The sequence below is a fragment of the Rhinopithecus roxellana genome, chromosome 4 (assembly GCF_007565055.1).
Source record: "Rhinopithecus roxellana isolate Shanxi Qingling chromosome 4, ASM756505v1, whole genome shotgun sequence".
NCBI classification, from domain to species: domain Eukaryota; kingdom Metazoa; phylum Chordata; class Mammalia; order Primates; family Cercopithecidae; genus Rhinopithecus; species Rhinopithecus roxellana.
The window spans coordinates 81,039,131-81,063,224 of record NC_044552.1 but is presented as its reverse complement, the minus strand read 5'-3'; the positions used below and the strand labels follow the sequence as shown (position 1 = coordinate 81,063,224).

The following is a 24,094-nucleotide window of genomic DNA, read 5'->3' as shown; positions in this document are numbered from 1 at the left end:
ATTCTTAAAACTTCTCTCTAAAATTGAAAGTAAAAATGTGTGTGTATAAATATATACACGTAAACAGAGAATTGTGTCCTTAATACCAATAAATATTATAATACATATCAGAAAATGTATGTTTAGTAATATTTTAATATATTTTATTATATTTAATAGTTATATACAAATTTATATTACATATAAATTTATAATGTGTAAAACTATGATGATAAATACTCCAGAACTTCTAGATTATAAGCATTTTCAATTATGAAGTGTAATTTGTAAAACTTTTGGATAGGTCCACACTTGTTCTACATCATATTTTCAAGTGTCCCTTGGAGAATTTATACAGAAATATGATGCAGACAATTGTAAAAGCTATTGCAATTGAAAAGCTAAAGTAAAAATTCATTACACTCCTCATAAGTGAATTTCATTTAAAGGAATTTGTAATTTAAATAAGGAGGATGAAAATTAAGAATTTAACAATATTAGTTGTATAAATATATTACTGCACTACTAACTTAGTTTCAAATTAAATTGGTTATTATTAGTACATCACATTACTGAAATTGTACTTTATTAAAGTTGTTTCAGGTGATTAGTCAATCCATTATCAGCATAGGATGAAATTTCATTTATCCTCTAATATGACATACTAAGCTTTAAAAGTATCGTATAAGTAATGTTAAAGGAAAGAGGGTACTGGGTAACACATACATAAATCACAGATGTCAAATGCTGTTTTGGGATACCCGTTCTAATATAGTTTCTTTAAATTTTAAAACAATATACTTTTTGCTATCCGTAAATAAGCCAGTTCATCTTTCCTACAGGGTCCAAATCCCTGCTGTATATAGATAAGCAGGTCAGCAAGTTAGTAGGACATTCTTTCTCGAGTCCCCTAAGCATTATTCAATGTGTAGAATTAAGTGTATCTACTGTTATATGCCTTAACTTCAACTTTTGATATCTTGGGGTTTAGAGGAAATTTATTTCACTTCTTTGCTCCAAAAACTGCTGAAAAGAAAAAAAGGCTTTCTGACTGTCATACAACTAGTTTCTATTAAAAAAGAGAATAAAAAATACATTATTGGACCCTGAGGTCTAATAATTTCTCTATCTCTATATACATTAGATTGAAAACAAAAAACAAACAGAAAAGCATAACCAATGGATGATATTCTGTATGAACCATACATCACTTTACTCATAATAAATGCTAGCCTAATACCATATTCATAAATCTATAAATTGATATAGTTGTACATGCTGTGGGTCTTACTTTATGAAATATACTCATTCTTCAATTAGAGGTACATTAGCTGTTAAATTATGATTATATAAGTTAGACTGTACTTTTGAACATAGTCTAGATTAAAGGAATGGAAAAGTCAATTAGGATCACTAATTTATGCAGCAAATCCCTTAAATTGCATCGGTTTCAGTGTGAGAAGTGTACAAAAATAAACACATATTTATTAATTATAGTAGGAATGTAATGGAGGTTTTTACTGTTATACGTATATACACATTCTAAGTGGTTTGAGATGTTTGCATGGATGGTAACTAACATCCTGAAATATGTCTCTGTTTCTTAAGGTATTTTATTTCATTTCATTTTTAATTAGCAAGTCAAAATTATATATAATTATCATGTAAAGCATGTTGTTTTAAGTAAAGCATGTTGTTTTAAAATAAGTATACATTGTGGAATAGCTACATGAGCTAATAGCATAAGTACAACCTCACACACTTTTCATTTTTTGTGAGGTGAGAACACTTAAAATCTACTCTCTTCACAAAATAGTTCTTCAAGTAGTATGAATCTTTCAATAAATCCATTATGAAAAGGATATACTTTCATACACTGATGAGATTCAAATTATACCTGTGAAATTATCACCATACATGCTTTTACAAATATGAAATTTAAAGTTATACATATTTACCTCTATGCTAGATAGGCAGAAGTCTAAAACAGCAGTGTGATTCTTTATGACCCCTTAATAATAGATGAGAAAACCTATTTCCATATAGCAAAGGTAATTTATAGATGACTTTTACTTCTTTCTTTTTCCAGTTCCTGTACCGGTCACTAGATCAATCCGACCTTCAATCCCTTTCCCTTTTCAGAGTTTAACTGTCAAAACACTCAGGTAAAATTTTGATGCAGTTAACATCTTTAGGGAAATAGGAAGCTCATATGTTAAGTGAATACAAAAAAAGGTAAGATTTAAAAATGTAATGCTTAAACTACATGTAAGTAAATATATGCCTCATGCTGATAAAGGGACATAAATACAAAGCATAAGTGCATAATCTACATATCCTGCTTCTTTAACAATTCTTGAATTAAAACCAGTCATTGTGGGTGTTTAGAAGATGGGGCAGTTTTCCTCTAACACTGAAAAAAACAAAAGGCCTTTCTTACAGAATATTAAAGTACTTAAAATAAATCTCAAAGGACTCAGTGTCCCTGAACAAATAGGCACATCTTGAGTGCTCCAAGAATTATCCTAAATTTACTGTATCATGTTTTCATTACAACACTAGATTTGATTTCTTATGCAATAAAAATAGGTGACTCATCACTGATAAACCTTAGAGAAAAACCAGCTGCACTTCCATTTTGTGCTTTTAATACTTTCATTTTGAATTTGGATAGGCAACATAAAATTCCTTTGATAGCATCATGTCCTTTATTGGCCAAACTTTCAAACGATTCAGGTTCAGTATAGATTTCTGTTCATCAGAAACCATAGGGAATTTTTGCAGATGGGTTTAAAAGCACATGAGCTATTTTTCTTGGTAACCAATGAGCACTCCTTTGATACAACAAAGCAAGATAATAAATCTAACCTTTTCCCTGAGGGAACTAATGAAGTTTTGGACCTTTGGCTGTATTGAGGTCCTGGAGGATGAGGATTCTGTCTTATTCATCCTTGTTGGGAGTGGTTCACATACAAATTGGAGCTAATTTGATGCATCAGTTGCATTACAGACAAGAATGGAAGGCATGTGAAAGAAAAAGTCTAGGAGCAAGAATGGAAGAGTGGAGGAATGAAGGCTGTAAGGATGAGCAAAATGGACAAAGGCCAAAATGTGAGAACAGTGGTCACTAGAGTAGCTAACACAGACTTATGATCTGGATCCAATATCCAAATCCCTAATTTTTTAGGGTAACCATTTATCCTAGATTTTACAGATCTGTTCTGGTTTATTTCTGCTGTTTTGTATACTTATTTACAGCATCCTCTATGAGTCTCAAAAGTTTCCGTTTGAAAGATAAATTCCATATTCATCTTATAAGTTGTATGACTGAGCAAACTGCCTAAACTCTCTGCGTCTCAATGTCTTTTTCCGCAACATGAGAATAATATTATCTATCTACCTCATGGCAGTGTTGGAGGAGCAAAAAAGTTACTATTAAGAGCTAAGAATAGTTCACCTAGAACAGGGTTTGGTGCTTGAATGGTCCCATGTCACTGTTGTCTATTATTACTGGAGCAGGTTTTCCATTATCAAATCCAAGAGAACTACCCCATAGTGTGTCCATATCATTATAACATATTTGACTATGTAGCTTACATTATTTTTTGGTTGTCCTTCAGTGATCCCAGGCATGAGATTATATATTCAAAACTTATGTTGATTATATTCATATAACAAAAGGCAGGAACTACACTAAAAATAAATAGAGCTTCTCCTTTAGCACTTAAATGTACCACCCGGGAGTTACATAAGGGTTTCTTTTTACTTAATCTTCTTTCCTTTTTCCTTCATCTTTGCTCTCTTTCTTTCCTTCCTTCCTTCCTTCCTTCCTTCCTTCCTTCCTTCCTTCCTTCCTTCCTTCCTTCCTTCCTTCCTTCCTTCCTCCCTCCCTCCCTCCCTTCCTTTCTCTCTCTCTCTCTCTTCCTCTCTCTCCTTCCTTCCTTCCCTCTCTCCCTCCCTCCCTTCTTTCCTCCTCTCCTCTCCTCTCCTCTCCTCTCCTCTCCTCTCCTCTCCTCTCCTTTCCTTTTTGTCTTTTTGAATCTGCCAGAGGGAAGGGGCTGCCTTATTTGGGTACGCAAGATCAGCTAGGTTTAAAAAAAATCTTGCCTCAATAGATAAGAGAATTACTGCATCAAGAATGTCAAATTCAGTATTTCCACTGCAGCCAAGACCATAAACTGCAAAGAGCATTTCAAAAGCACTGCATTTAAGCATCAACCTAAATGCTTAATGCAGTAACTCAAGTTCCATACACTCAGTTGATTAAAGGAAACACTCATGCAATGGCACCTCATCACCATAAACAAATGTTTCAGGGGATACAAAATAACTTTAAGGACTGTCTTAAAAACCATCCTTTTTATTGTTGCCTTATACTGATGTTTCCAATATATTTGAAGTTTGCATCATTTTTCATGTTGATTCAGAGGGAACAACTTACAAACGGAAACTTGACTCATCAATAGTAGAAAATTGCCCAGTTATCAAAATGGAATTGCTTGTGGAAAACATCACTCAATATCACTAGATGGTCACCTGTACTGTTTTGAAATTCTGTAAGAAAAATACAGGGTCAGAAGAGAATGATGCATTGCCTCAGTGTGTTAGAAAAGCATCTATTTGTTTTGTTAGTGTATCCATAGCAAGCACACAGGAACTGAACTGAGTCTACATGTAGTATCACCCACTTGGCATTAACAATTTTTTTTAAAACATGACTTATATATTTACATAGCAATGCTAAGTACCTTGTAAAATACTAAAGGCATACGGGAGGGAAGGGAAGGATAGCTAACATTTATTGAATATTTGTATGACTCTGGTAATCTTAATTCATTTCTTACTTCATTCAACAGTATTTACCAAATGCCTCCTCTGTGTTAGGCACTGTTCCGAGCATAGCATTTGGTCAAATGCTTTACACACGATACCTTAGTGTATTAGGCTGTTCTCGTGTTACAATAAAGAACTGCCAGAGACTGGGTAATTTATAAAGGAAAGAGGTTTAATTGACCCTCAGTTTTGCAGGGCCACGGAAATTTCAGGAAACTTACAATCATGGCAGAAAGGGAAGCAAACATGTCCTTCTTCACGTGGCAGCAGAGAGAGAAATGAGTGCCCAGTGAAGGGGGAAGTCCCTTACAAAATCATCAGATCTCATGAGAACCAATTAATTATCACGAGAACAAGATGGGGCAAGCCACCACCATGCTATAATTATCTCCACCTGGTCCCTCCCACGACACGTGGGGATTATGGGAACTACAATTCAAAATGAGATTTGGGTGGGGACACGGCCAAACCATATCACTTAGTTAACATTTAAAACATCATGGCCAGGCATGGTGGCTCACATCTGTAATCCTCACACATTGGGAGGCCAAGGCAGGATCCCTTGAGTCCAGGAGTTCAAGTCCAGCCTGGGCAACATAGTGAGACCCCATATGTAAAAAAAAATATATATATATATATATGTGTGTGTGTGTGTGTGTGTGTGTGTGTGTGTGTGTGTGTATATATATATATACGTCAGGCATAGCGTTGCACACACAGCTAGGGAGGCTGAGGTGGGAGGATCCCTTGAGCCCTGGAGGTCAAGGCTGCTGTGATTGCACCACTGTACTCCAGCCTGGGCTACAGAGTGAGACTCTTAAAAAAAAAAAAAAAATCTACAAGCTATCTTTATTAGCAACATCCTTATCGTTATTATCAAGATGCTCATTTTACAAATGAGGAGGCACACTGTGATTTTGCACTGTGTAGTGCAATGTGATTTTATGTTTCAAATTGACAGCAAATTTATTTTGCCTCATTGTAATATGTTCTACTATGTATAAAAGACAGACATAATGATTTCATTTGAGAAAATAAAATTCTCACTTATCAGTCAGGAGATCATAATTAGATACCAGTAAAGAGTGGTGATTATCAAAAGGGGAAATGCATATATGCTCAGTTTAATTTGCCTAGCAAAATCTTTATGTTCTAACATTTCTATGAAAAATTGTATTTTAGGATTTTGCAACAGTGGTCTGTAAGAAACTTTCAGTTATTTATACAGACATTTCTTCTTGTTGTCCTCTGCACTCTACTCTCCTCATCTATTATTATTTCTTTCCCAAAAGGCTGGGATTGAAAGGTTTAGGACCTAGAAAAAGAATAGGATTGCTGGAGAGTAACATGTAGCCATCACTTCCCTGGAAACAAAGCAGCTAGGAGGGCATCTGCAAGGACCACAGTGCCCGAGAGAGTTCTAACAGCTCGATCTCCACCATCACCATTACATAGGTTAAGATCTCTAAGTCCCAGAAGTGTCCTTGTGAGACACTTCTCCACAGAGATTTAGATGGGAAACATTCTTCACCTTAGGAGTTTATAATTAATTTTTAAAGAGAAAGAGCATGATTTTTTGATACTCAAAAGTAGACAAACTAAAAGGCCAGTCAAGAAAGTAACTATGTAGCCTTTTATGAGTTCATTTTTCAACTTGTTAGTTTTTAATAATGTAATATATATATATAGAAACTTTAAATAATTAGCTATTTTGCGTATCCCTTTTCAACACAGGAAAATAAACTTGCAAATTATTTGTGACTTATCAGCTTCAAATTCTTGTGTGTGTGTGTTTTTTTCTTTTTCTTTTTTGCCCATTAGTCATTTCAAAGCCTGGGTATCTCTGGGCAGTGGGACATATTTTTGCCTTTTGCTCAAGGGCTCCCTGCCAGACTTCAGTGCTCTCCATTGAGGACTCCCTCAGCTTCCTCTCAGGCCACTCCTACTTTCTCAGCATTTAATAATGTTGGTGTACAGGGTGCACCCAGAGCCATGTACACAACTCTTGTAAGTTGCAGCCACACCCATTCACTTATATATTGTGAAAGTTGTCTGAATCAAAATGGAGTCACCTGTGAGAAAGAAAGAAGAAAAGAAAAAGAAAAGAAAAAAGAAAGAAAGAAAGAAAGAAAAAAGAAAGAAAAAGAGAAAAAGAAAGAAGAATAAAGAAAAAGAAAGAAAGAAAAAGAAGAAAGAAAAGAAAAGGAAAAGGAAAGAAAAAAGAAACGAAAAAAAGGAAAGAAAGAGAAAGGAAAGAAAGAAAAGAAGAAAGGAAAGAAAAAAGAAGAAGAAGAAAGAAGAAAGAAAGAAAGAAAGAAAGAAAAGAAAGGAAGAAAGAAAGAAGAAAGAAAGAAAGAAAGAAGAAAAAGAAAGAAAGAAAGAAAGAAAGAAAGAAAGAAAGAAAGAAAGAAAGAAAGAAGAAAAGGAAAGGAAAGGAAAGGAAAGGAAAGGAAAGGAAAGGAAAGGAAAGGAAAGGAAAGGAAAGGAAAGGAAAGGAAAGGAAAGGAAAGGAAAGGAAAGGAAAGGAAAGGAAAGGAAAGGGAAAAGAGAAAGAAAAGAGAAAAGAGAAAAGAGAAGAGAAAAGAGAAAAGAAAAGAAAGGCAAAAACCTGACAATAGAGTGGGGGAAAGCGATGAAGACAGGATTCTGATGCATAAATGCCTAATAACAAGAAGAATCACAAAAACCTACAAAACCCACAACCTTACACAAAGGTCACTGAGACTTTACACAAAAATATGCTGCTGCAACAATAGCTACCCAGCAACTGTCTGTCCAACCTCAGACTGGCACCACTCTCATTATTGATTCCCATATATAAATATAATTATCTCAAAACAATTATGTAATCGTCCTCATTTTTCCTTTAAAAACCATTATCTTCCTTTAACATTCTGAATATGCACATAGTTTACTATGGCATGCTAATTCTCATTGCAATGCCCATTCTTGAATAAATATTCTTCTTGTAGAAAGGCTCTCTCTTTTTGTTATTTAGGTTGACAGTGTTGTCCCTGTCTGCTTTTATGTTGCAATGGCAGAGTTGAGTAGCTGCAATGGGGACTATGTGGCCCATAAATCTTAAGATATTTACTATCTGTCCCTTTGTAGAAAATGCTTGTCTACATCATCTTAGACATACAGTAGCCCTCCCCTTATCCACAGAGGGATGTTCCAAGATTTTCAGTGGATCTCCCAAACCATGGTTAGTACTAAACTCTTATGTGTATGTGTGTGTGTGTGTGTATGTGTGTGTATATATATAAAATAAATTTCTTTTTCCTCATTCATAACCTCAAGGCTAAAATACTCATTCCTATCATAGATCTTAGCAAACTAAACATATGTTTTTTCTTCTTTCCTTATTACCTTGGAAACTAACCTTTTTCCTTAAAGTAAGTACTTTGTTCTTTCTCTTTGGCATATCCAATTGCCAGCATCACTACTCTTTGGAGCCATTACTAAGTAAAATAAGGGTTTTACACAAATACTGCCATACCTTGATAGTCAATCTGATAAACATGCTAGCTACTAAGTGACTAATGGGTGCATAGAATAGACAGTGTGGACATGCCAATCAAAGAGATGATTCACATTTGGGGCAGAATAGAGTGAGATGACGTGAAATTTCATCATGCTACTCAGTGGCACACAACTTAAAACTTATAAATTGTTTATGGAATTTTTTCATTCAATATTTTCAAATTACAGTTGACAGTGGGTAACTGAAATCAGGTAAAGCAAAACCTTACATAAGAAGGAACTACTGAAACTTGAACAGGCTATTTTTGAAGATGATAATTATTCTTTAAAGAGAAGTAAAAACTTCTCAGTTTTGTCACTTATTTTGTTATCTATTGAATGATTATTCTTTCTATGCTACACATAATATAATGGAGAAATTTTAGGTGATTATAGCACCTTCCTTTTGGTTTTCAAGAAGAGTATGTTTTATGGACTTCTAGAAACAGATAGTTATAAATGTTCATCTTCTTTACACAAGTAATTCATGATTTCGATCCATACATGAACACAAAATAAAATGTGATAGAAGTCATTTTTGCATGATTCTCTGAAGATTAAAAACAAATCAATATGGAAAATGCCTTAGGAAATAAATTCCCCCTCTTTCCTCAACAAGTAAGATTATGAACAGCATTCCTGCAGAGGAAAGAGCATTAGATGATAATCAACCAAGTACAAAACATGAGAGCTTGTGCATATACAGCATTATTAACTCACTGTGTGTGTGTGTGCGTGTCTGTGTGTATTCATCATATCATATTTGATACTCGGTGTTCAAACCTTATTAGAGAAATAAATCAGGAATCTAAGAGGAGTTAGGCACCAGTACAGGCAAAAAACAATAACAGGAGGCAACAATACAAGGACTTCCCAAGATAGAAAATCACTCATTCCCAGAAGAGCAGTGACATTGAAAAGTGTTATAACTTAACAAAGGAAAAGAGATCATTGTAGACAGAAGAATTCATTGTATACATTTATTATCCAACAAACCTCTATTGAGCCCCTATAGTACTCTTTGGACTATCCTAGCAATGAAGAATTTAACAAATGAATAAATACACCTGTGAAAAAACTCTCCATCCTCATGGGACTGGCATAGTATTTGGGGAGAGACAGACAAGGGACAACTAAACAAAATGAGATAGAAGGTTAGTAATGAAAAATGGAAGACAATGATGTATTAGGCTTGGCAAGCTATATTAAATAGAGAAAGCTTCTCATGTAAGCTGACATTTGTGTAGACACCTAAAAGAAGTCAGGTGGGAAGCTATGAAGATCTTGAGAAAATGACACAATAGAGCAAGAATTTAGGAAAGACCCACTTTTAGAGGATAAAGAGAAACAAATAGGGAAAGATACCACCAAAGTAAGTGGTGACAGAAAGAAAGAGAGCCAGGAAGTCAGAGAGAGAGAGACAGAAAGAGAGAGAGAGAGAGAGAGAGAGAGAGAGAGAGAGAGAGAGAGAGAGAGAACCACAGCAGTGCATTAACTTAGAAAGGGATAGTTTAATAATGAGAGGATGGTTTTATAAGGAGTCAAAGGCTTTATAAGGATTATGTAGAATAAAGAACAGCCTTTGGATTCAAAAAATGAAAACTAGACTCTAAAATTTGCTTTACGTTTAAACCATGTTCTGTAACAGGAGTTGACAAACTTCTTTCTACAACAAACTAAAACGTAAATATTTTCAGTTCTGTGGGCTGTCAGGCCTCTGTTGCAACTACCTAACTCTGCAATTATGATGTGAAAGCAGCCACAGACAATTCATAAATGATCATGCAAGGAAATATGGTATTTAATCATATAAACAAAGCCAATATTGAGATTCGTTAATTCAACAAACGTTTACTAATTAGAACCCTTTATTTTCCACTAACAAAGCACTTTCTTCCACAGTCTTTCCCATCTTACTAGAAGGTGCCACCATGTACTCAGACATTCAAACCACACATTTGGGGATCATTCTTTACTTCTGATTTTTGTCGCCCCCTACATCCCACCCATCAACATGTCTTCTTGGTGTTATTTCTGCAACGTGTCTTCAATCACTGCATTTCCCTCTATCTACATTCCATAACCTGCCAAAAGCCACCAGAATCTCTCAACTGAATTAATTCAAGAGTTGTCTGACTGGCTTTCTTTATTTTACTCCTGCTCCTAAATTCTTTCTCTCATAAACCAGAGTTATCATTTTTAAATATAAAGCAGATTATGACTTTTTCTTACTTGAAATAATTCAATGACTGGTCAGTGCTCCTAGAAAAAAATCCAAATCTTATGCCTTGACCTACAAAGCTCTGCATTGCTTGGCTCTGTACATCTCTGCAGTCACATTATGCATGGCTGTCTTGTTTGGTGATCATGACTAAGATGCACAGATCTTTTCTACCACAGGGCTTTTCTTTCTAACTAGAACATTCTTTCCTCATACTTATTCATGGGTCTCTGCTAAATTATTTTTCCCTTAGCTTGGTCTGTCCTAACTGCCCCATATAAAGATATCCAAGCCCCAATTTCTCTTTATTATGTAATTCTGTTTTTTTACATAGACTTACTCATTTTCTGCCTCCCACACTAGATTTTAAATTCCAAAAGGATGGGCATTTTTCTGTATATTGTTGTGTGCTAACATCTTAGCATATAGTGAGTTTGGTGCAATAACTGTCCACATGTTTTTAATAGATGAGGTTTACCAAGGGCTTAACTAGAAGCAGTGAGTTTAATATGATCAACTTGTGCCCTGGAGTCAACCAGGCCTAGTTTTCCATTTACTTTGTGAACTTTGGCAAGCCATTTAATTGCTGTTCACTTTGACCATCTGTAAATATCAATAACCTTTCATTAGGATTAAGTTGGAGGCAGTTAACTCACTCCTTGTACACAGATTCAATTCATGACAACTCTTTTTTATTCTTCACTTTAACCATTCTCTGCCTTGTATAAAATGCTGTGGAAGATCCAAAATTAAGAAAGAAAGAGTCCTTGCATCTAAAGAGATTACAAGGTAGTGAAAGACATACTTCACACAGTATCTTAAGTATGGGAAGAATAGGTATAAGACATTTTCTTCTTAACTCCAGACCTAATACTCAACTGTCTACTCGGACTTTTTCATTGAATTTCTTTAGGCATCTCAAATGTGATGTATCCAAAGCTTAACTCTGGATTTCCACCCACTATTCATCAAAATATGCATTCCCTATGTAATCTTTCCCATTTCTGTAAACAGCACCTCCATTGACCCTTTACTCAAGCCAGAAATCCATAAGTTACCCTTGACATATCTATGTCCTCACTTCTTGAATCCAATTCATCATTGTACTTACTGTTTCACGTCTAAAACACAGCTTAAAATTGTCTTCTCACGCCCATCTTGACTGTCACACATTAGTCCATCAGACCCTATCTAAATTAAAACAACTCACTATGTTCCCTGCTTCCATTGTTGTGCCTTTCCCATTCATTCTCCACACTGCAGCCAGCACAGGTTTTAAGTATAAATTGAATCATGTTGTTCCCAGGTTTCCTGTTATATTTGTATAAGATACAAAATCCTTTTCAGGGTCTCCCCAGCCTGGTCTCTAACTTTTTCCTCTATGTTAGCTCATGACCTTTTCCATTAAAAATGACTCTTCAGTCATACTTTCGGTCTTCCATTTCAACCAGCTCCTCTCTTGGCTAATTATTATATTGGGTCCTGGCTTGTTTATGGATCTGTAGATACTTAATCTTATATAAAAACAAAACAAAACAAAACAAAAAATAGGTCCTATACCTTTTTTCGAAATAGGGAGAACTGAAGTATGTGTGCCTAATCAAATAAATTTTTTGAAGAGAGAAAAGGGGTAATAACAGCAATAGAAGACACCATTTACTAAGCAGTTAAATGCTCGTACCAGCCTATTACCTCATTTGATCCCACAACACACTCTGAACCAAGCACAATTAATCATATATATATATATATATATGTATGTATTTTTTTTTTAGACGGAGTCTGGCTCTGTTGCCCAGGCTGGAGTGCAGTGGCGCCATCTCAGCTCACTGCAAGCTCCGCCTCCCGGGTTTACGCCATTCTCCTGCCTCAGCCTCCCGAGTAGCTGGGACTACAGGCGCCCGCCACCTCGCCCGGCTAGTTTTTTGTATTTTTTAGTAGAGATGGGGTTTCACCGTGTTAGCCAGGATGGTCTCGATCTTCTGACCTTGTGATCCGCCCGTCTCAGCCTCCCAAAGTGCTGGGATTACAGGCTTCAGCCACCGTGCCCGGCCTAATTATATTTTATAGACTAATTTTGGATCATAAAGAAGCAAAAACATATAGTGTGTGTTTTTTTTTTTTTTTTTTTTTTTTTTTTTTTTTTTTTTTGAGACGGAGTCTCGCTCTGTCACCCAGGCTGGAGTGCTGTGGCCGGATCTCAGCTCACTGCAAGCTCCGTCTCCCGGGTTCACGCCACTCTCCTGCCTCAGCCTCCCGGGTAGCTGGGACTACAGGGGCCCGCCACCTCGCCTGGCTAGTTTTTTGTAGTTTTTAGCAGAGACAGGGTTTCACCGTGTTCCTCGGCCTCCCAAAGTGCTGGGATTACAGGCTTGAGCCACCGCGCCCGGCCATCTTAGTGGTATTATAGTAGAGATTTATGAGTTTATAGTTGGAATTATGAACAAACTAAAGAATGATGATTAATAAAATTAATACATCAACTCTATATTTGAAAACATCATTTCTTTCCCATATGAAGCAAGATTATTAAGGACACTAAAGTTCAGAAAATAATTTTGGTCTTTGGATTATTAAACAGTCCCCACACAAACAATATCTTACTCTCCAACCCCACAAACACACACTCTATGATCAAACTGAGTGTTCTATTTCACTTTATATAGCTATGCTCTTTTTAACTATATACAATTTACCAGTGAACACTAATTGAGTTCCACAAACACTGAGTGTTCATTAGTAAATTCTATATAGTTAAAAAGAGCATATCAACCAATTATAAATTTGTTTCACTTATGTAGTCTAAATTATATTACAAAATAATATATTTGCTTCTTGGTTAAGAAATTATTTAAAAATAAATATTCCATATTTCTAAAATTCTGTGATTTTAAAGATATTTTAGATTTTCAGAACACATTTTAAATATAATAGATGTTATTTTGGGGCAATAAGGTAAGTATTTGGAGTTAGGAAAAATTAAAAGATAAATAATCAGGGAATTAATTTGGAAAAAGCAAAAGGTGACTATATAAAAACTAGAGAGGAAGGTCAGACTCTGTAATAAAAAGTGTAGATTCTTCAAAAGGAGGAAGGTTCATATTTCAAAGAGGAAAACTATAGCTAAATAGAGATTGAAGATGCTTACTAAACATTTTATAGTAATAAAGAAAAGGCTTTAGTATTCTAGTCTCAATATGTATTCCTACTTCATTTGAGAACCCTGTTAATAAATTCAATGAATCAGGTTTTGTCTGAATTCAGAATATATATTTGGGAATATAACCTATTATCCATTATAAATCACTCCCTTACGAACAGTTTGCTTCTACTTTGTAGTCATCACCTATGCCTTCAATACAATACCGTCCAGTATAGACAAGTATATACACTTCAAATGTTGCTATTGTAGGATTCTCAATTCAGTTTAACTTTCATTGAAAGTTATCTTCATTCTTTAATGTAACTTCGAAAAAAAACTACCTAATTTTTCCTTAAGCTTGTAATATGAATTTTAATGATAACTAAGACAACTGCATATCTGGTTCAAACACTGATAAGTATTTTAGAAGAAACACACATTCATACCTGCTCTCTCGTGTACATATGCCATAGATCCAAACAAAAGACCAAATTAAAAATATATGCTAAACTCGTCATATAAGAAATTATTTATATTTCTAAAGTTAAAGCTGTTCATATGGAAAATTTAATTGCAATGCAAAAGAACAAACATATGTTTGACTATTCAAAAGACTTCTGTTAAGGATAAAAAAGAACTAATTCATTTATAAATTTCAGAGAATGTAGCAACACTATAGAATTATTTGATGCATTTATAGTGATAATTGGCAAAATTTTGCAGACCACAGTTGATGGAGTATATGTTAAGGAAAGAATATAAAATTAAAGCAGAAACTATTTATTTGTACGAATCATTCAAGAGAGCTAGTATCTAATGACAAATAACTGCATAGAAGAATAGCTTTTTAAGATAGTAAAATGCCAAACGCCATTGAAATCTTCATGGGCCCTAACTGCCATCACACCAGAGAAGGCAATCGTAAAACAGCTAGACAACACATATGGTTTTCTAGATTGGTCATAATATCTGCCTAGAAGTCTGGGATCTGGGTCTTCCTTGTAGAGTACACAATAATATTTAGATTATTTTTAAAATGTAGAATACTAAATTTAAGTAGAAACTTTAGAAGCTCCCTAGAGGAGTGGACTGTGGCTGCAAGGGACTGAGCAGCTTCACCAAAGTCACATAACAAATCAGTAGCACGGCCCATATTTGGTCTTGTGTTTGTACGTGCTAAATATATGTTACCTTTACTCTTGACAACTATATGGGGGAGATAACTTCCAGAAGGCTAGTTAGTCATGGTACAGCCAAGGTTTGCAGCCAGATGTCTAACTCCAAAGCTAGCATGTTTTAAAAGATACAAAATGGCATCCCTACTTGCACTGACATAAAAGCACCAGTCTTCAATCTGAGCCAGAATTTTTAGTTTTCAATTCACATGAGTATTTATTTATTTGGAATTCAGTGAAGGAAGCAAAGGAGAAAAGGAATAATGTGTCCAGATTTCTTGGTATAATAAACAAATTAAGACTTTTGAAAAGGTGAACTGAAATAGAAAAAAAAAATGAAAAATTGTTAAAAGGGAGTCAATACCTTTTTCTCTTCACTGGTTATTGTTAAATAGGCAGACCACTATTTCCATAGAGATGAGCAATTATTACCATAGAAACAGTTAAACTGGCATTGTTTTTTATATTCACACAAACTCACAGTAGCATCCTTTTAGTTCATTTGAAGAGCAAAGTTGAAAAGAAGGCATATACATAACTTTATTAATTTCAAATCATTGCAATATAAAACCAATAAAAATTAGAAATAATATTTTATAAAATTCAAAGTTTGTTTTCAATTGACTTTAGATTTCACTTTCCCATTTATGTTATTGGTGTGAATCTACCAGATTTTGAAGGAGTTTATCTCAAAAATAACAATGAAGTCAAACAGGGAAGACCTATAATTCCAAGATCTTTCATATACGAGGTCTCCAGGGAAACAAAGCCACTTGCTGCTTAGTTTCCCATATAGTCTTCTTGCTCGATCCTATCTTTAAAAACATTTTCCTAATTAAAGTCCTCTGAAGATCTCTTGAACTAAGGCAAAGCACCAACCCCTTGATGCAACACTTCTCTTTATACCTTCCCTAGGGCACACAGGTCATCAAAAACTTTTTTGTAGAAACTCATGCTCTTCATAGAAAATAAAGAAAACTGCCAGAACAGTGGCTCACATTCTTAATCCTAACACTTTTGAAGGCCAAGGTGGGAGGATCTCTTAAGCCCAGGACTTCAAGACTAACTTGGGCAACATGGCAACCCAGTCTCTACCAAAAATACAACAATTAGCCTGGTGTGATGGTGCATGACTATAGTCCCAGCTACTCAAAAAGCTGAGGCAGGAGGATCACTTTAGCCCAGGAGGTGGAGGCTGTAGTGAGTTTAAGTCATGCCAGTGCACTCCAGCCTGAGTGGCAAATTAATAACCTGTCTCAAAATGAAAAAAAAAAAGAAAGAAAGGAAAGAGAAGAAAGAAAGAGAGACAGAGACAGACAGAAAGAGGGAGAGGAAGAAAGAAAGAAGAAAAAGAAAGAAAGAAAGAAAAGAAAGAAAGAAGAAAAAGAAAGAAAAGAAAGAAAGAAAGAAAGAAAGAAAGAAAGAAAGAAAGAAAGAAAGAGAAAGAAAGAAAGAAAGAGAGAGAGAGAGAAAAGAAAGAGAGAGAGAGAGAAAGAAAGAAAGAAACTCAAACCCAAAATATTTGTGGCCAGGTCTACATGTTAACATGTAAGAAACACTAGAATTCTTGAGCAAAAGAGACAGAGAGAGAAAAGAGAGAAGAGAAGAGAAGAGAAGACAAGAGAAGAGAAGAGAAGAGAAGGAAGAGAAGAGAAGAGAAAAGAGGAGAGGAGAGGAGAAAGAAAAGAAAAGAAAAAAGAAAAGAAAAGAAAATTCAAACTCAAAATGTTTGTGGCTAGGTCTATATGTTAACATGTAAGAAACTCTAGAATTCTCGAGAGAGAGAAGAGAAGAAGAGAAGAGAAGAGAGAAAAAAAGAAAGACAAGACAAGAAAAGAAAAAAAAAAGGAAAGAAAAGAAAAAGAAAATTCAAACCCAAAATGTTTGTGGCTATGTCTACATGTTTTGTTTTGTTTTATTTTGTTTTGTTTTAATATACTTTAAGTTCTGGGATACATATGCAGAAAGAACATGCAGGTTTGTTACATAGGTATACATGTGCCATAGTGGTTTGCTGCATCCATCAAACTGTCATCTACATTAGGTATTTTTCCTAATGCTATCCCTCCCCAACCCCTGACCCCCCAGACAGGCCCTGGTGTGTGTTGTTCCCCTGCCTGTGTCCATGTGTTCTCATTGTTCAGCTGCCACTTATGAGTGAGAACATGCAGTGTTTGGTTTTCTGTTCTTGTTTTAGTTTGCTGAGAACGATGGTTTACAGCTTCATCCATGTCCCTGCAAAGGACATGAAGTGACACGTTTTATGGCTGCATAGTATTCCATGGTATATATGTGCCACCTTTTCTTTGTCCAGCCTATCATTGATGGGCATTTGGGTTGGTTCCAAGTCTTCACTATTGGGAATAGTGCCACAATAAACATACGTGTGCATGTGTCTTTATAGTAGAATGATTTATAATCCTTTGGGTATATATACCCAGTAATGGGATTGCTGGGTCAAATGGTATTTCTAGTTCTAGATTCTTGAGGAATCACCACACTGTCTTCCACAATGGTTGAACTAATTTACACTCCCACCAACAGTGTAAAGCGTTCCTATTTCTCCACATCCTCTCCAGCATCTGTTGTTTCCTGACTTTTTAATGATCACCATTCTAACTGGCGTGAGATGGTATCTCACTGTGGTTTTGATTTGCATTTCTAATGACCAGTGATGATGAGCTTTTTTTTTTTTTACATATGTTTGTTGGCTTCATAAAGGTCTTCTTTTGAGAAATGTCTGTTCATATCCTCCACCTACTTTTTGATGGAGTTGTATGGTTTTTTCTTGTAAATTTGTTTAAGTTCTACAAGTTAACATGGAAGAAACTCAAGAATTCTTGGCCTGTATCCTTATTGGAAATCTTAATTTTTGAAGTCATGTTTTTCTATTTGAGGACAGCTTTCACAATTCATGTCCGGTATAGCAAGATATACTATTCAAGCATACTCCTTCACCATCACTATTTCTGTTACAGTCATTTCACTCTTTGGTCCATAAGCTCTTTTCTCATACGTTGTACAGCTACAGCAGAAGTCAGCTTTTCCTCCACTTTTCCTATTCATGCTCCCAATGCTGCTGCACATTAATGTGCATTCTCTATATCACACATTTGCAACCTAATTCTGTGTGACCTCCTTAGGTTTCTTTAGACCATGAGTATTTTCTTAGTAAATAAAAAATTCAAAAGAAATTATGTGCCTTAGAATGAAAGGTTTGGCCCTCTATTTATGCCCTCTATCCTAAACAGTTGCTGGAGGGATGGAGACTGAAGGAGTAACAAGAAAATTCATATTTTCATGATCTAAGATATGGTATAAAAGATTTACGAAAGCTTAATTTGTGTAATTAGCCAGAAACATAATTTCAAAATTTTTAACAAAGTAGATACATATGAAGAATATTAGCAGAAAAGAAAACAAATGGTCAGGAGTTATTTTACCTTGATGCAGAAATACAGAACAGATGAGTATGGTTTCCCTAGAGTCACATAATAAAAAAGTTACACTGAAGTTCATTATATAACAGAAGTAGGTTACAATGTGGTTGGCTGAGCCAGATAATGAAACAAATCTTTAACTTTGAATTACCAAGATGCAAAGGGGAAAAAATGCACCCACTCTGAATGGGAGGCACTGATGTAGGACAAATTATGTGGGTACCCCTCTTACCCAGGCTGAAAGGTTGTGAAGAGTAAATAGCATCATGAATATTTGTGAAAACATTAATTTGGGGCATGCTATGAAATATTAAGGATGCCATAACTTTTCTTAGAAAGCTTGAGGAAAAAACGGGGAAAAACAAATAAAAATACCTTTCTTTATATTGTACTCAAATGGTACTTGTGAAGGAAGTTCAGAAGTTTAAAGCTAGAAATTGGCATAATATGTGATAATATAGAAAGTTTAGAGCATTTGGATTACTCAAAACAAAAAAGAGTATTAACAACGTTTTCAAGTTTCTCAGGGAAAAGAAGCATTATTTAATAATGACACCATGAATAATTGTGTCTTTGAGCATGGCTGTATAAAACAGATAAGATAAATTTAGAAATGTTATGTTACTATTTTTTTCACACCAGTTAACTTCTAAAAGAATGCAGGCCTACTAATAAATTGAAACATCATAACATGATCAGTGTTTTCGACATGAAGGTCCAGGGTTATAACTATGAGAGTAGTTCTATTACAAATAACATTTGTAAAGCTGTAGAGACGAGGATGTTTCGCAAACATATTTCCAACTTAGATAACAGACTTCTATGGTATTCTTATTTTTAAGTTTTTATTAAACAAAACAAAACAGAAAACAGCTTTCAAAAGAATGGAACTGACTAGTTTCTTGCTGGACTTGGTTGAGATTTAAGAGTTCTATTCTAAAGGCTCCATGGCCTTCCAATTAAAAAAGAAACACAAAAATGGTAGGGAAAGTAGGATTTATTTCATGTGTTAGCTGGCAACTCAATATGAGTTACAAAGTCATTTTAATGAACAATTTCATTCTGGCTTTTGCCCAAGGATTTGTATGGTGGGATGATGACAGAATGCTGATGGCTTCTGAGGATAAAATTGCTCAGTCTCCTTGAGAACAGTAAAAATGAAATGGGCTTAAACCACAGGAGCAAGGATTTGGGTTGGAGTTAGGAAGGATAACATATTTTTAAAAAGCCAAAATAAAACTGCTTTGAATTCTAAACTTTACAGGCATTCAAATTGCTGCCAAAGTAAATTTTTGATATAAATCTCTCTTGCTTCTGTAGTTGGGTTCTTGGAGATGCAGTGGAGACATTTCCTTGAGGGCTCTCCTTCTTCCACACTCCATTTCTAACTATTAGCAAGCTCTTTCAGATCAACAACTAAAATATCTTCAGCATCAGACTCCTTTTTCACTATTTCCACTGTCACTTGACCCAAACCTCTGCTCTCCCACCTGAGTAAGCACAGCATTGCCCTTCCTATTTTCACTCAAGCGCCAAATAGTCTATTATAATATCTCCACTTCATAGTCAAAATGAGTCTTTTATACCTAAATCAGATAATAATCACGTGCCACATGATGTCTTGGTCACCTATGGACCCAATATGTGATGGTAGTCACATAAAATTATAATGCACCTGAAAAATTTCTGTTGCTTATTATTTACTATGCTGTACATTTTACCATTATTTTAGGGTGTACTCCTATTTAAGAAAAAAAGTTAACTGTAGAACAGCTTCGGTATTCCGGAAGAAAATAGTGTTATAGGAGATGCCAGCTCCATGCATGTTATTTCCCCTGAGGACCTTTCAGGTGGACGGGAAGACAGTGACATTGATGATCTTGACCCTGGGTAGGGCCTAGGCGAATGTGTGAATTCATGTCTTGGGTTTAACAAAAAAATCTAAAAATCTAAAATTTAAAAGTTAAAAATAGAAAAAAGTTTTATAGAATAAAGACGTAAAGAAAGAAAATAATTTTACAGCTGTACAATATGTTTGTGCTTTAGGCAATGTATTATTACAAGAGTCCAAAAGTTAAGAAAACTAAAAGTTTACAAAGTAAAAGAGTTGCAGTTAGCTAAGGTTAATTTATTATTGGAAAATATATATTTTTATAAATTTAGTGTAGCTTATTGTACAGTGTTTATAAAGTCTACAGTAGTGAATAGTAATTTCCTAGGCCCTCACACTCACTCCCTACTCACTCAGTGACTCATGCAGAGCAACAGGGAGCTGTAGGCTCCATTAATTGTAAGTGCCCTATGCGGGTGTACCATTTTTAATATTTTATACCAAATTTGTACTACAGCTTATCTATGTTTAGGCACACAAATATTTACCCTTGTGTTACAGTTGCCTACAGTATTCAATACAGTAACATGTTGTGTAGGTTTGTAGCCTGGGAGCAATAGGCTATCCCCTGTAGCCTAGACATGTAGTAGGCTCTACCATCTAGGTTTGTGGAAGTATATTCTATGATGTTCGCACAACAAAATAATCTAAGGATGCATTTCTTAGGCTGTATCCCCTTAGGTAAATGACAAATACTTGTTAAGCATTTTGTATTCCTTTCACACCTCAGACAAATACCTTTTAGTTTCACTTCTCACTCCTTTTCTGACTTCATTTCCTCCCACTGCTCCTCCCTCAGCTATTCCAGTACTAGTGGTTTTCCCCAGTTCCTCCAATATATGAAGCACGTGAGTACATCATGGTCTTTGTACTCACTGTTTCTTCTGTCTGGAGTGTTCTGCCCCTACATATCACTGCATCTCATGCTCTAAAGTTTCAGTACTATATTCAAACATCACTTTGAAAATGAAAGGCCCTCCCTGGTCATCCTCTTTGAAATGACACTGCTCTCTTGACTCATTAACTGCTCACTCTGTTGACTGCTTTATTCCACTTTGTAACAATTATAACCACTGGGCATGTTTGATGGCATTGGTTTGACACCTGTATCTCTACTATAAAACATAAATTCCATGAGAGCGAGAGGTTTGTCTAATTCGTTCACTGAGAAATCTTCTAGGACAAAACATGGCACATATTTACTGAATGATTGTCTGAGACCTCTTAAAGCCAGTTAAATCCATGAATCATTACCAATCTATCACACTAGTACTAGGGAGCACCTTAGCCTGGGGTTCAGTTGTGTGCAAGAAAGCCTATCACACACCTGGGCAGTTTGTCTTGTTTGCTCCTAACAGGGTCTGATATAGCCTTTCACAATGTCAACCTCCCCAGTGCTTCCACCCCAACCATGTGGAATTAGAGGATCCTAGTAAATACCATGAGATTATTTCTATTAAATGAGAAGCAATCAAAGAACTCTACAGCTGCATATCAAAGTTTAAAACTATGTTTGAACTGCTTGTTTTCTCAGGAAACCAGTATGTTAACACAATAAAGAAACAGATATTTTTAGTTGTATTTTTTTTCCTGACCTACAGAAAAACACCCACTAGCTTCAGGTGTTTAGCAAGGGTGGTAAAGAGCCAGAAGACAGAGATAGAACTTAACACATTTAGACTCAAATCTAGCTGACTGAACCAACATCAGGTGCTACAAATAAAAATACCAAAAAAAAAAAAAAAAAAAAAAAAGTTAAATTGTGTGTTTTTCAGGCATGGTGTCAACAGACTACAAATGTCACATTTTTATAGAAAGCTAGTCAAACAAGAGATGGGGATGTGTGAATCACGAAACTAAGCAGCGACACAAAGGAAAGTAAGCCTAGAAAGAAAAACCACTATATTTTAGAATAATATTGTCAGACTGAAAGTTAGTTTCTCTATTAAAGAACAAGATTTTCTACCAAAGGAATGATTAAGTTTGCCAGTGAATATAAGAAAGAACACAGGTTTGGTGTTGATGAAAAGGCATTGCACAGAGAAAGGAGATGTCAACATTGTATCACACCATTTTTCAGGTTGAATTTGGATTCAATTTCAGAAAATATCAACTATGAATTTTCATCCTGACAAACCTATTATTCAATATTTTCTAAACCAACAAGACACAGGAATATTTACCTTTTCAAAGAAAAATATCTTACTATAATGCTTGCAAGGCACTAGCCTTATTAGATTTCTGGATAACTAAATTGATACATTTTAGATTCTTGTATCTGTTAGGGCTTATGTATCAGAAGAACTTTTGAAATTCCTTACAACTAATAATTATAGCATTCTATATTTGAAGATCTTATTTAGCCTAAAACCATTCCCTTCTTATCTGATATTTTCAGCATCAAATAATTCCTAAGGAACAGTTGTGAAATAGCTGTTAAGTGGGTGTAGCAACATTCATCTGTCTAAAGTAAATTCATAAAGATTACTGTATCAAAATGTTAAGGGTGTAATGCATTGAAACCATATAAACAGCTTGAAAATTTAGGTCCTGTTCACTGTGTCTGCACTTTTCCTTAATAATTTTCATGTTATAGAATTGATAATTCCATAATATTTATCTTAATTCTTAAGACACTGAACTTTATTAGCAATTTATATTAAGTATAGCAATCAATTTGAAACATTCTCTCCATTTTATTAATTATAGGACACTGATTTTATTCTGTATTGTTCTGGAACTCCTTATACCTACTACCTCTGACACCAACTTTGATTCTTTGTTTTTAATGTAGATATCACCTTATGTCTCTTCTATCTTATTATTGTATTGATAATTGAAAAAAACTTTTATGGCTTCAACTATCACTTTTATGCAGTTGATCACGAAATGTGTATTTATAGATTTGACTCCTCTAATAAAATCCAAGTTCTCATTTTATTTTTTTCACTTGGGGGCTATTACTTGTCTAAATATTAATATGTCAAAAATACTCACAAATGTGTGTTGAATAAACTTAATCTCAATCCCTCCATTCTCTCTCACACCCCAGTCAGTTATGGAATCCTATCAATTCTAGCCTCAGACAGAGTCTCAAATTCATACCCACATGTCAGTTCCTATTCTTACCACCAGCAATTCCTGTCTTCATTGTCTTCCGCATGAATTACTATTAAAAACCTTCTCTCTACATTTGGACTCACTATGTTGATGGTACTACCCAATTTCAATCAATTCCATTTTCTCATCTTACACATGTTCTCCCAAAGCACAACTCTTACCAGGTAAAGATTCAGTGACTGCCTATTATCTTTAGAATTCAGAACCATGTATCAACCTGCCTTTCCAATTTTATTTTACTTCCTTCACTTCTGTACATATGTGCTTTTATTAAAATAGACCACTTTTCCCCCAAGCATAATTTCAACTTTGACATCTCTATATCATCTTTGCTAACAGAATGTTCTGGACTGTAACCATCTATTTGCTACTTGCTCTTCTTTATGTTGACTTATCAACAATTCAGTCATTCTTCAAAGTCTACATTAAATGCTTCCTTCTCTAAGAAGTTTTTCTTGATCCTTACACAGAACAGCATCTCCGGGAATAAAGCACTAACATTTGGCTTATATGACACATATCAAAGTGTATTTGATGTTTATTTATTGATGTAATTCTTTTCTGTCTACAACTAGACTGCGATTTTCTTGCAGGCTAGAAGATTAGTCATTTATTTTAATGACCTGAATCACTTAGCAAAGGCTTTGCTTACAGTAAGAGAAAAATTCTTTTTGGTTTTACTTGAACGTAGTCAATGGGTGAGTAACATTGACACATCACTGATCTTCCTTGAATTCAGTTCAGTGAATGCAATTCTACTTCTAGGTTCTA

At 35.0% G+C, this 24,094-nt stretch overlaps 1 protein-coding gene across 2 annotated transcripts in view; it reads right to left on the bottom strand.

Annotated features, from left to right (window-relative positions):
• Nucleotides 1-24,094, bottom strand: part of ADGRB3 (adhesion G protein-coupled receptor B3) — a 783,011-nt gene that overhangs the window by 353,124 nt on the left and 405,793 nt on the right. The gene's annotated exons all lie outside the window — the stretch shown is intronic.